This window comes from Urocitellus parryii, chromosome 8 (genome assembly GCF_045843805.1).
Source record: "Urocitellus parryii isolate mUroPar1 chromosome 8, mUroPar1.hap1, whole genome shotgun sequence".
NCBI classification, from domain to species: Eukaryota; Metazoa; Chordata; class Mammalia; order Rodentia; family Sciuridae; genus Urocitellus; species Urocitellus parryii.
In genome coordinates, this window is record NC_135538.1 from 10,498,314 (window position 1) to 10,510,069 (window position 11,756).

The window sequence follows — 11,756 nt, forward strand, 5'->3', positions numbered from 1 at the left end:
TTCCAGCTGAGATGGTCATTCTTCAATACCCTGTTAGAAGCCCCTGCCTCCTTTGTGCCCTTATTGAGGCTGCACAGAGCTGGATCTGGTGCGGGGACATGCCACAGCGTGCTGGAAGGGAGCTGGGGGCCGCAGGAGGTCCTCACTCTTCCGAGTTCAGTGCTTGGGGGCCACCCCCTCCCCACCCTTGGGGTGCATCATGCTCAAACCTCATTTTTTTAAATCTAAAATATATTTTAGTTGTTGATGGACCTTTATTTTATTTATTTGTATGTGATGCTGTGAATCGAACCCAGTGCCTCGTGCACGCTAGGCAAGTGCGCTACTACTGAGCCACACCCCAACCTCAAACCTCATTTTTGAGGTAAGGTTTCCATTTCCTCTCTGCTCCCAATTCTGCTGAGCAAACTGGACCCTTAAGAAAAAAGGGAGGGCCAGGATTGCGGCTCAGGGGAACAGTGCTTGCCTGGCACACGTGAGGCCTGGGTTGGATCCTCAGCACCACATAAAAATAAATAAATAGAATAAAAAAAGAGAAAAGGGAAACACAGGTTGTGCGTTCTGGGGTGTCTGTGCCTCGTGTGTGAAGATGTGTCTGGGAAGAAGAGGTCCTGGCCTCTGAAGAGGCAGTGGCTAGTGTGGTGGCTGTGGAGCCTGGTGGACGTGGACTGAGGACCCCAAACCTGGACCTTGGTGTGGTAACCAATGTGGAGCTCTCGGGGCACAGAGGTTGCTTCTCTGCTCTTCTGACCACCGCCAGGTGAAAGTGATTTGCCAATCTAAGGCCCGTGGCGCTCACAGGTGGTCCGCAGACTAGGAGCAGGAGACCCCGTGGAATCGGTTAGAAGCCCACCTTGTCTGCAGAGTCAGGAACTCAGTGTGGACCAGCAATCTAAGTGCCTGACGAGCCCTCCAGGTGTGCTGCGAGGCCTGGAGTTACAGAAGGCACCACTGCTCTGCTGTCCAGAGGCAGGCTGGGTGGATGGGAGAAGAGTGACGCCGAGATTACTATGATCCAGCCACTGTCTGAAATGCAAACATTTCATCAGGTTCTTCCACTCAGAAAATGTTTTTAATAATTGCTGTATTTACATTTATATCACACTTTTAGGCTATGGTGTTTGGTCCTATCTGAGTCATTTATTTGTTCACAAAAATGTATTGCAGACCTACTATGAACCAGCAATTTGCTAGCTCTTGAATTCAATGATTAGGAAAACCAGGGAAGTACGTTCTTTTGAGTGTGTTTGTGTAGTGGCCAGAGGAGGGATGGATGTTAACTAAGCAAAAGAAATTGTATTTGTGTTTAAGCCTTTATGTGAGGTAGAAATAGCAATTGAACAACCAAGAAAATAATTATAAAATTACACATTTTATATCATGCTGAAGGGGAGGCATGAGGTTGGTTGACTAAGGGTCAGGGAACCTTTCCTTAAAGAAATAACTTTCAAGGTGAGGTCCAAAGTGGTTGTTAACAACACAACAGAGGTGGAGGTGGGGAGATAAGGAAAGGAACATAGGCCTGTTGTGAGGATGCAAAGATACTGGAAGGAAATGAAAGTAGGGATTTGGAACCATACTGTGGGTTTTAGGTTTTAAGAGTAATGGGGGGCTGGGGATGTGGCTCAATTGGTAGCGCGCTCGCCTGGCATGCGTGCTGCCCAGGTTCGATTCTCAGCACCACATACAAAGATGTTGTGTCAGCCAATAACTAAAAAATAAATATTAAAAAAATTATCTCTCTCTCTTTCTCTCTCTCCCTCTTTCACTCTCTCTTAAAAAAAAAAAAGAGTAATAGGAAGCCCCATGTATTAGTTTGCATTCACTGGGTAATGCTGTGTAACAAGCATGCAAAAAAAAAAAAAAATCTCAGTGGTTCCCAGTTACAAATTTTTTTTTTTTGACTCATGTTACATCTTGACTCTGGGCCAGTCACAGGTGCGCACCATGGGTCCTCTTCACCCTAAGACCTGGCTGAAGCAGCATCTGGAATCTGGGTCATGTTTTTCTCACAGCAGAACCCTGAGATGCCCCAGGCATAGACCCCTCTGATCACATTCTACTGGGCAAAGTGTCACCAGGCTGAGTCTCAGGGAAGGGTGGGAAGGTGGGGGCTGGAGGTGGGCAGTTAGGGGCAGGCCCTTGAAGAGTGTGCCTGGGGCTGGTGGCAACACAAGAGATCTGTTTTGAAAAATAAAGCAACTGGATGAAGTGGGCCCCCGAGGAGAAGGTGAGGTGAGGCTGGGCTTCATGTCCTATTCCAGGGTGAGATGATGATCACCAGGGTCATAGAGACAGGGCTGGAGATGGAAACATGAGATTGGAGAAAAATTTTGAAGTAAAATTAAATAACCTTGATATTAATGTGGGCTTGGTTTGAGTATGTTCGTTTTGAGATGCCCTGAAACCTTCCGAGTGGTGTGTCATATCGACTAGAGTAGGGTACAAATTCCTCAGAGTCCCCCCTCCCCGTTTCTTTTGGAATGTGACCTGAAAGTTGTCTGGAGAGTAGCTTTCTTAATGGAAATGACCTTTGTGTCTTTATTTCCTTGATTTCAGAGTCTGTAGATATTAAAATATTGTTCATAGGTGGCAACTCTTCCCCATTTTTGTCTCAGGTTATTCAGAAGAAGGAAGAGCATTCCTCCTGTCCTTCCCACCTATTGGTAGAGTGTCCCCCTTCACCAGGGCCTGTGCCTCCTTCCCCTCGTGGCCGGTGGGAGCTGAGGGAGTCCCTTCCCCGCTCTGCCCAGCACCAGGTGCCAGCATCTTCCTCTCAGAAAATTGACAAATACGGTCCTGGATGGTGAGCAGCTGAAACCACCAAGGGCTCTTGGACCTGGGGGGCGGATTTCATCCTAAACCAGCCCTCCTCTGAGTCCAAGAGCTGTCCTATTTGGAATGCAGAGCAGGTGGAACCAGGCTCTCCTGTTCCCCTCCGTGTCCCAGACTCAGGAGTTTCCAGAAAGCATGCCGAGAGATCCCAATGCACCTTTGGGCGGGACTCTTGGTGACAGCCTCCTTCCGTTTGTGACTGAAGTTGCAGGGACAGGAGCACACATCCGCCAGGTCGGACGTGTGGACCTCGGGTCTGGTGTGGACACACTTTACGCTTTCCCTCCTGAACGCCATTCTGCGATTACGCCTCCATTTCTTGCCCTCTTCAAAACTCCCCACAAGTTCTGTGTAAGGACAAGTCACCAATATCACACGAGTGTGTACTGGGTCCTCTGCATCTTGCTGCTCCTCAAAGCCCCTACCTTGATGGCACAGAGAAGGGGCGCAGGGCTGCTCATTAGAACCAGTGACCTCTGCCTTGGCGGGGAGGGGAGTGGTCCCCTCCAAGGGCAGCTTCCGCCTGCTGGGGCTGGTGCGGAGTTGAACCTGAGCTGACTGAGGTCATGGGCTGGCGTCCCGGCTGGCTGATCAGCGGTGGATCGCTGAGCTAGTTATGTACTATTCAGACCTTCCTTTCCTCATGGAGCATGAATAGGAATGGAGGGGTGTGATGTGCACAAAGCACCCCGATAACCAATGATGTCACCTCATGGCAACACGGTAAAACCTACCCCGGGTTTTGTTTGTAAACGGGGTAGAGAAGAGAAGTGGTCCACGTGTAGAATTAATCCAGAATTGCCTCAGGATGTGGCTCATTATGGACGGGGAACTTTATTCTGCCAATTATTGTACCAGGAAACTTCACCTGGACAAGGACCTCCAGCCACTGTGCCCTTGAGGGCTCTGTCCTTCCCTGTGGCTCCCTCAGGCCTGGCCACAGTGGGGTTTTTAAAGGGCCTCAGGGTATTGAGTGGCTTGTCCTGGAGGCTGCAGCTGGGTGGGCTGGAATCTTATTTACTGTTGAACTTTTGTTAACCCCCTGCATTGAGGGGCTCTGCGGGTGCCACGGAGTTATCTCTGCAGCCAGTTGCTTCTTCCTAGTTGAGTTTGAAGCATGGGGTCGCCCTTAGGTTTGCGATGTGGGTGGGAGGCTCTTCCTGAGAAGGGAGCATCTCCCCATGTCCGTGTGCAGAAGAGTGATGGAAAAATCCCAGGAGGAGGCCTGGCAGGGGCGCAGGACTGAGCAGAGGACCTGGAAGTGAGTCTGAGGTCCGCCGCAGCTCGGTGCAGATGTGGGTAGGTGAACCTGGGGCTCTTATTCCCCCACTGAAGGGTGACCGGAGCCACTCTCCACCTTGCTTGCGGCTTTCCAGAAGGGTCTACCCCAGGAAGGTATCCAGTATAAGAAGGAGAGGGCCAGAATGTTATTCAGCCACCAAGGAATGGAGTGCCCACACCTCACAGTAGGCATCCACGGCTGCACCTCGAGGAGGCAGGGTGGACGCAGACGCCAGGCACAGAAGGGCAGTGCTGTGGGACGCCTCCTAGCCGAGGTTCCTGCGGCAGGCACACCAGACCAAGAGGAGCAGAGGCTGCCAGGAGCTGGCGAGGTGGCAACGGGCAGCCGGAGTTTGCTGGTGGAGTTTGGTTTAGGATGATAACAGTTTGGGAGAGAGATGGAGGTGGTGGTAGCAGTAACAGGCATGGATTCGACGCCATGGAATCATCCCCCAAAGCGGCTAGAGTGGTAGATTTTATGTGTACTTCACTACAATAAGAAATTAAAAAATTTAGATGTAATCACGGAACAAACAGGTTATAGAATAATTGTCTTTTCTTTCTTTTCGCAGCTCAGGAAGGAGCACCTGGCTGCAGAGATTACTCAACGCGCCCGCAGAGCCCCTCAATGCAGTGGACTGGAGGACACGGACAGGGACCTGGGCTGCTATGTCCGGGCCGTGGGAGCCTTGCTGCCTGGACAGTGTGCCCTGAGGGGACCCCGGATGGCAGTCAGGCACTGGCCTGGCTCAGGCCTGGCTCCGCTCTTCAGTGGTCAGCGTGAGCCCTGCCATCCTCCTTTCTTTGTCTGTGGATGCGGGGTCATTGCAGTCGGCCTCAACGCCCCCTTAGCTCTTCCATTCTCAAATTCCATTTACCTTTTGATCCGGTTCCATCCTTTTAAGTGCTGTCACCTTTGCTTACTTGTATAAACACGAGAGAAAATCATACTTGTTTACTAACTTAAATTTAAACAATGAATAACAAGAAAAACGTGAAAGAGAACCCATCATCTCTGAGCCTACAGGTTGCGAGAAACCCCCTGGCTCCCCCTGAGCGCCCCAGGCCCGGCCAGCAGCCTGGGCTCCCGGAGTCTCCGGCCCTGGAGGGGGCGGGCAATGCTGCTCTGCCGCGCCCTCTGGTGGCCGCTCTCCGTCATGGTCACCAGCCGCAGGGTTGTGCCTTGGGCTGCCCAGGCGAAAGATTTAATTTACTCCGACAAATATTCCATCTGGTGCTTCGGGTAGAGTCCCGGAAAATGCCATCTCTCTTTTCTGGAAGTCTCTCTCTTAGTGGCCAGTGATGAAGATGCCAGAAAAAAGTAGCCCATTCATTATATTTATGTTGTGTGAGATGGTACCTCAGAGGGTGAAGTCAATGAGAAGAATGAGTAATTGAAACAAGCATTTTTGTTCCCTTGGCAGAAATTCAGTCATTAGCCATATACCTATTTTACAAAGGGAGATTAGATAAATTAGAGATTAAAGAAAGTGGAACAGATGTTTTTCCTCTGATAAGCATCATTCTATCAAAAAAGCAAACCTCCGGAGACTTGGACTTGGTGCAGAAAAGGTGGAGGCAGAAATCCCAGGTTGGGGGAGACGTGGCCTGCACAGGGCCACACCTGGACCGTGTGGACGCTCTCATCGTGCCATGACTCATCGCAGCGCATCCTTCCATGTCGTGAGGGTGCCAGGCGCCCATGAGTTGTGTGGGCTCCGCGCCAGGCGCCTCGTGGACCTTGTCTTTACCCTCGCAGTAGCAGCCATTGAAGGGCGGCCATGTTGTCTTCATGGCACGGAGAGCAAGGAGGCGGGGGCTCTGGGCGGGTGATTTGATTCAGGTCAGGCCCAGCACAGTCATGGTTCTCAACTAGGGCCGCAGCAGCACTGGGAGCAAATTCTGGGCCCCGGACCTGGTGAATTGAGAAACTTGGTTGTGGAGGCAGCCCTGGGGTGGCTCTGAGGCTGCTCAGGTTTGAGGACCTCAAAGGGCCTTGGAAGCCTCTGGAAACTGACACAGTGAAAGCACAGGTGCTGGGGCCCCAGGTCCCTGGGAAGTGGATCTAATCCACAGCGCAGCCAGCTTCAGAACCTCTGAGTAGAGAGGCCAGGCGGGGCCTGAACTTGCCTCTGTCTTGCTCACCCGTAGGCCTCGCCGCCTGGCAGATTCTGTAGTGTGCAGCCTGCTTCTCCGTGGGGAGAAGGTGGAAGCCGTGCACCTGACCACCCGCAGAGCAGAAGTGGCTAGTGGCCCAGAAGAAAGGCCCACAGGGACCTGGCCTTGTGCCCTCCCGAAAGCCAGTTGGCTCCAGAGTGGGCCTGCCGTCCAGTGCTGTGGCTTCCCGGGAGCTGGCTGCCAGGCTTCGGGGAGATTTATTTTCCTCTGAGAGCGAGCCCCGGGGAGCCCTCATGGACTGAACTGATGACCCTCTGGTCTTCCTCTGAGGTGGGCTGTGTCTGGGAGCGAGGCCTGCACTCTGCACCTGTGAGAGCCACGAGGAGCCCACTGAGCCTGGCAGAAGGTCAGATGGCAAGAGCTGGTTCCTGATGGAGCTGCCGAGGGCACGGAGGTCACTCTGCCAGCGGAAGACTCTCCCTCTCCAGGCAGAGACCCAAACACAGCCTTCCCCAGAGCACCTACTTTCAGGATCACCGGGTCCCATTCTGTGCTCCTGTGTGGGCTCCCTGTTTGGAGGACGCTGGCTTGGTGAGCAGCCCTCCATCATCCTGCCTGTTTTTCTCTCTCGCTACTTGCCGTGGTCTGTTTCGCAGTGTGGGCATTTCAGCACGAATCTCATCTTTTTCTGTCAAGTTCATGTTTGAATTTGCCACGTGGCCTGTCACCAGGTCTGGGGGGAGGCTGGGGCAGGGTCAGCCCTCAGAAATTAGTTCCTGTGTCATGAACAGATGATCCGTGATGGATCTGTCAGAACCTGGGGAGGGGTCAGAAGAGCTTCCAGAGACAGGTGAGGGGACTGAGGCCGCAGGAGAGTGACTCCAGGGTCAGGCAAGTGCAGGGGTCCCCTGCTACCTCTGTTACTCCCTGACTAGGGCCTGGCTTTTCTGGGGAGAGGAAGGCTGCCTTAATCCTGTGTGTCTCTGTCGACTCAGGAGGCCTACCCGAGGGGCCTGTTCCTTCTTACAGAGGTCTTCTCAGGGCTTCCAGAGGAGGGAAGGTCTGTTTCTGTCTGCAACTAAAGCTTTATGGCGGGATCTACCTAGATGGTAAGCGTCACGGAGAGGACTCTTCATCATATGGCAGAGATGATGTTCAGTTGGCTCAGCCTCTCGTTTTTGATTTAATGGATGTTCACTGAGCATCTGCTGCGTGAGTACTGGGTGCGCACTTCAGTGAGTTCACGGGACATTCAAGTACACTCCGCAGGGAGAACACGTTGCTGGGGGAGACGGAGGAGAGCTCCCACCCAGCGAGGGGGAGGGCGTCGGTCAAAGCACCCAGGGTAGGCGGGGAGGGTGGTGGGGGTACAGGAGAGTGTCTCAGGTGAACAGGAGGAAGGGGACCATTCAGTGGGGTGTGGTCGGTTCTGTGGTCAGTTCTCAGGTCGCGCAGACATCACCATGTCCATCTCCAGCAGTTGCTATCATCCCCAGGAGAACGCTGACTTCTGTAAATGACACTTGACAGTCCCTGGTACCTGGCCCCTGGCAACCCCTGTTCTGCTTTCTGTCTCTAAGGCTGTGTCTGCTCTAGGTACTTCGTGGAAGTGCGATGATGTATTTGTCCTGTGCTTGAAGTTTTCTCTGAGGATGATGCTTCCAGTGTCAGCCTTGCCTGGTGTGTGTCGGTGCCGCATCCTTTCCAGGGCTGCATAATATTCCATGCATGTGCGTATCCACCTGGCTGTTCCCAGAGAGGGACTGTGGTGGACCATGCTTCTGTGCACATGGGTATATGGGCATCTGTTTGAGTTCCTGTGTTCCTTGGTTTTAGGTATGTAAAAAAGTATCTATGAGTCCCAAATTTGGAAAGCCCAGCCTTGCAGACATGTGACGTCATTGAAAGGCGGGTTACCTGCTCAGGTGGGGACTGCAGGAGCCAGCAGATTGGAGAGTGTGCAACAGGTGCTTTTTCCTTCAATTTACAGTGTTCTGTGTGGCTGTGTGAGTTCACCATGGTGTCCGGTTGTCTTAGCCGCAGCTTCATTGGGAATCACTGCGTTTGGAAAGACTTGATGAGGAGTGCAGAGCTGGGGACCCACCCGGGGCCTGGCTGGCCATCCAGGAGGAACTCAGTGACAGATGGAGCTGAGGGTGAGGGACTGGACCCAAGAGAGGTTGGGGGACTGCAGTGAGCCCAGGAGGCCCTTCTCGTGCTGAGCCTGGTGGACAGGGAACCTGGGTGTGGTGGCTGACCTCGGTGCCCCGTGGCAGGGGATCCGATCCGTCCACCTCCCTGCCCCAGGTTGAGGCCACTCAGTGGGGCTGCCTCTGTGGCCAACTGTGATTAGTTCTTGAATGCAGCTCAAACCCTTTGTGTGCTTACAAGGTGCTTGACAGATACACGCATCTGGCAAACTAACCCGTCTTTGTTTTTCTTTGAATCTTCTGCCTGGAGAAGTGGGGGAGACAGTTGAGTTTGTGGGTGCACAGAAGGAACTTCCCTCAGGAGCAGAGAGCCTTCTGTTGAGGATGCTCTCACTCACTCCTCAGGGAGAAGGGACATTCCTTTAGTCATTACAGACGCGGTGAAGAGAGCAGTCCTGATTTTCGGTGGGAACAACTTGCCTGGATGATGTGGGGACAGGAGGCACTCCAGCTGAGGTTCCTCTTTTGTTCCAAGAGTTGTGTAGACCTGCAGGTACTTCTGATGACACACCTGAAAACGATCACGTGAGCTGGCCATGGTGGTGCATGCCTAGAATCCCAGCAACTTGGGAGGCTGGGGCAGGAGGATGGCAAGTTCAAGGCCAGCTTCAGCAAAGTAATGAGGCCCTAAGCAACTTAGTGAGAACCTGCCCCCCCCAAAAAAAAAAAATAAAGGGAGGACTGAGGATATGACTCAGTGGTAAAGTGTCCCTAGGTTAAGTCCCCACCACTAATCAACCAATCAGTCAATCAATCACATGACTGTAGAAGTAGCTCTGGTTGAATCCAGTAAGAATCCGGTAGGACAGGATCAGTTCCCTGTGGGACTCCGTGTTTCTTTGTCCCAAAGTCATACTTAACATGCCACACTGTTTTCTCTTGTGGGAAGGGGCCTCCGCCAGCCAGCAGCGGGGAGGCAGGCCCTGCAGCCTGAGCTGTGAGAACTGGTCCGTCCCTGTCTGCGAGATGGGTGTGGTGGAGCCGCACACCTCCCTCATTGGTCTCAGTCAGATCATGTTGGAGGAAGAGCTTTGCAAACATCAAGAGCCATTAGGCAACATCCTAAATCAGGAATCCGTGGCGGGCTGTGGAAAATCAGAAAACCAGGACTCAGATGACCGGCTGTCCCTGGAGGCGGTGGTGTGGTGTGGTGTTTCCCAGCAGCGCCAGCGCCCTGGGCCCGCGGCCCTCCTGGTGTGAGGAGCTGGAGCTGCTGCTAATGGTGTTTATTTTAGAGTCTACACACCCCCCTACTTCATCATGCCATAAAGAGAGGCATTTAGGTTGGACCATTCCACAAATATTTATGGAGCACCTCCTAGGAGTCCAGCATTGTTCTGCCTTCTGCCAACACCAGGAGAACAAATAGATATTGTTCCTGCTCAGATGGGGCCTGTAGTGAGGGAGAGAGAGACATAAAAAAGCAACAGCAACAGCAAATAACCCCACACTCATAAATATGTGACTCAGAGCTGTGACAAACGCTATGAGGGGACACCGAGTGTGGAGCCTTCCTCGCAGCACGGCTGCCAGCCAAGCGGCCGCCTCGGGCCTCTGGAGGCAGCGGCCTTGGGCTGAGGCCTGACCTTGAAGGGGAGTCAGAAGCTTCTGGCAAAAAGGAGGGTGGGGTTTCAGGGCAGAGGGTCGTCCAGGAAGGACTGGGCCGTGCTGCCCAGGCCTCGGCAGGCCTGGGGGGAGAGGGGAGCCTGGAGGGCTAGAAGGCGGGTGGTGACGGTCCCCTGCGGGAAGGGCCCTCTGTGGGGAAGGGCCAGCCTGGATGTTGAGCTGGGACAGACCAGACTGGCCAAGGCCCGCGTGGGAACCAGTCAGGAGGCTCTGGCCGTCACCAGGTGGGAGGTGGCTGTGGGTGGAGCCCTCCAGGAAGTGGGACCAGGAGGAGAAGGACAAACACGGCCACTGTTTCCCTCTCCAGGTTGGAAAACGTCCTGTTGCAGCTTCCCGGGTTGAGGGACGCTGGTGTCACAGGTTGGATGCGAGTGCTTCTTATCACTCCCAGTGAATGATGAATGTACTCAGGCTCTTACTGTTTTAAAACCTTTCATTAATCGTTTTGAAAAACAAATGCTCCTTTTCTCATGAGAAGAATCAACTGGGTAACATGTTATTTTTTGAGTTTTTAATCCTATCTATTGGTGGCACCAGTGTCACGAGTGACACCTCTCTCACTGGCCTGACGTCTGGATGATAGATCAGGAAGGACACTGTTAAATTCCAAAGCAGTTGGTGACCACAGGGAAAAGAAAGTGGGCAGTCGTGCCCAGTCTGGGGCACCACAGGCAGGCGTCCTGGATGCCCCCCACCCGGGCGGAACCTCTTCAAACAGAACCATGTGACAGCTCAGGATTCAGGTTGAGGCTGAGTGGAGTGCTGAGGTGCAGAGTGTGGGGACCAGCACTTGGTCTAAGTGTCAGTACCTCGCTTGTCCCAGGGTCAATTGCAGAGAAAAGATTACGTGGAAAATTCCAGAAATGTGGCTGAGGGGATAGTTCAGTGGTAGCATATAATTGTCTACCATGTGTGAGGCCCTGCTCCATCCTCAGCAGGGATAGATGTTAGGATGAACCCTGGTCTGTGAGTGAGGATTTGGGATCATGAGACATTGAGGGGTTTGCCTAAATTGTACAGTAGAGCTGGGAGGTTTTTTTTTTGGGGGGGTGGGCAGGTGGTACTGGGGATTGAACTCAGGCACTTGACCACTGAGCCCTATTTTTTGTATTTTATTTAGAGATAGGCTCTCACTGAGTTGCTTACCTTTTGCTGAGGCTGGCTTTGTGCCACAGTGAACTGGGATTACAGGCTGTGAACCTCAAAGCCTGGCTGAGCTGGGAGTTTTGTTCTTCCCCAAACTTTGCCTTTAATATCATTTATGCGACTGCTGCAGGACCTTGCCCAGGCCCACCCAGTCACATTTGCCAGGCACAGTGGCTGACCAAACTGCGGAATAAAGCCAGAGTTTTTACTTAGCCTGGGGCAGCACTCCGGGCCGGGTATCCAGGCTTCAAGAATCATCAGGGGAATGTGGGATCTTTATGTGAAAACGCCACCCACGGCCAGGCACACCCCAGAGCCTGGTGCATCAAAATCTCCTGCCAGGTGGGGACTTTTAGTTTGGAAAATACCCCTGGGTCACTTTGATGTGCACCCCTCTTCCAACTGACAATACAGAGCCGATGATTTTGCTTCCCAGGTTTTCCCAGGGTCAATTGCAGAGAAAAGATTACGTGGAAAATTCCAGAAATTTGGCTGAGGGGATAGTTCAGTGGTAGCATATAATTGTCTACCATGTGTGAG

General features: G+C 52.8%; 1 long non-coding RNA gene across 1 annotated transcript in view; it reads left to right on the forward strand.

Annotated features, from left to right (window-relative positions):
- Positions 1–5,913, forward strand: part of LOC113186399 (uncharacterized) — an 89,791-nt gene extending 83,878 nt beyond the window's left edge. The window contains exon 5 of the long non-coding RNA XR_003301284.2: positions 4,689–5,913. This is a non-coding gene — a long non-coding RNA (uncharacterized LOC113186399). The remainder of the gene's footprint in view (positions 1–4,688) is intronic.
- The last annotated feature ends 5,843 nt before the right edge of the window (positions 5,914–11,756 follow it).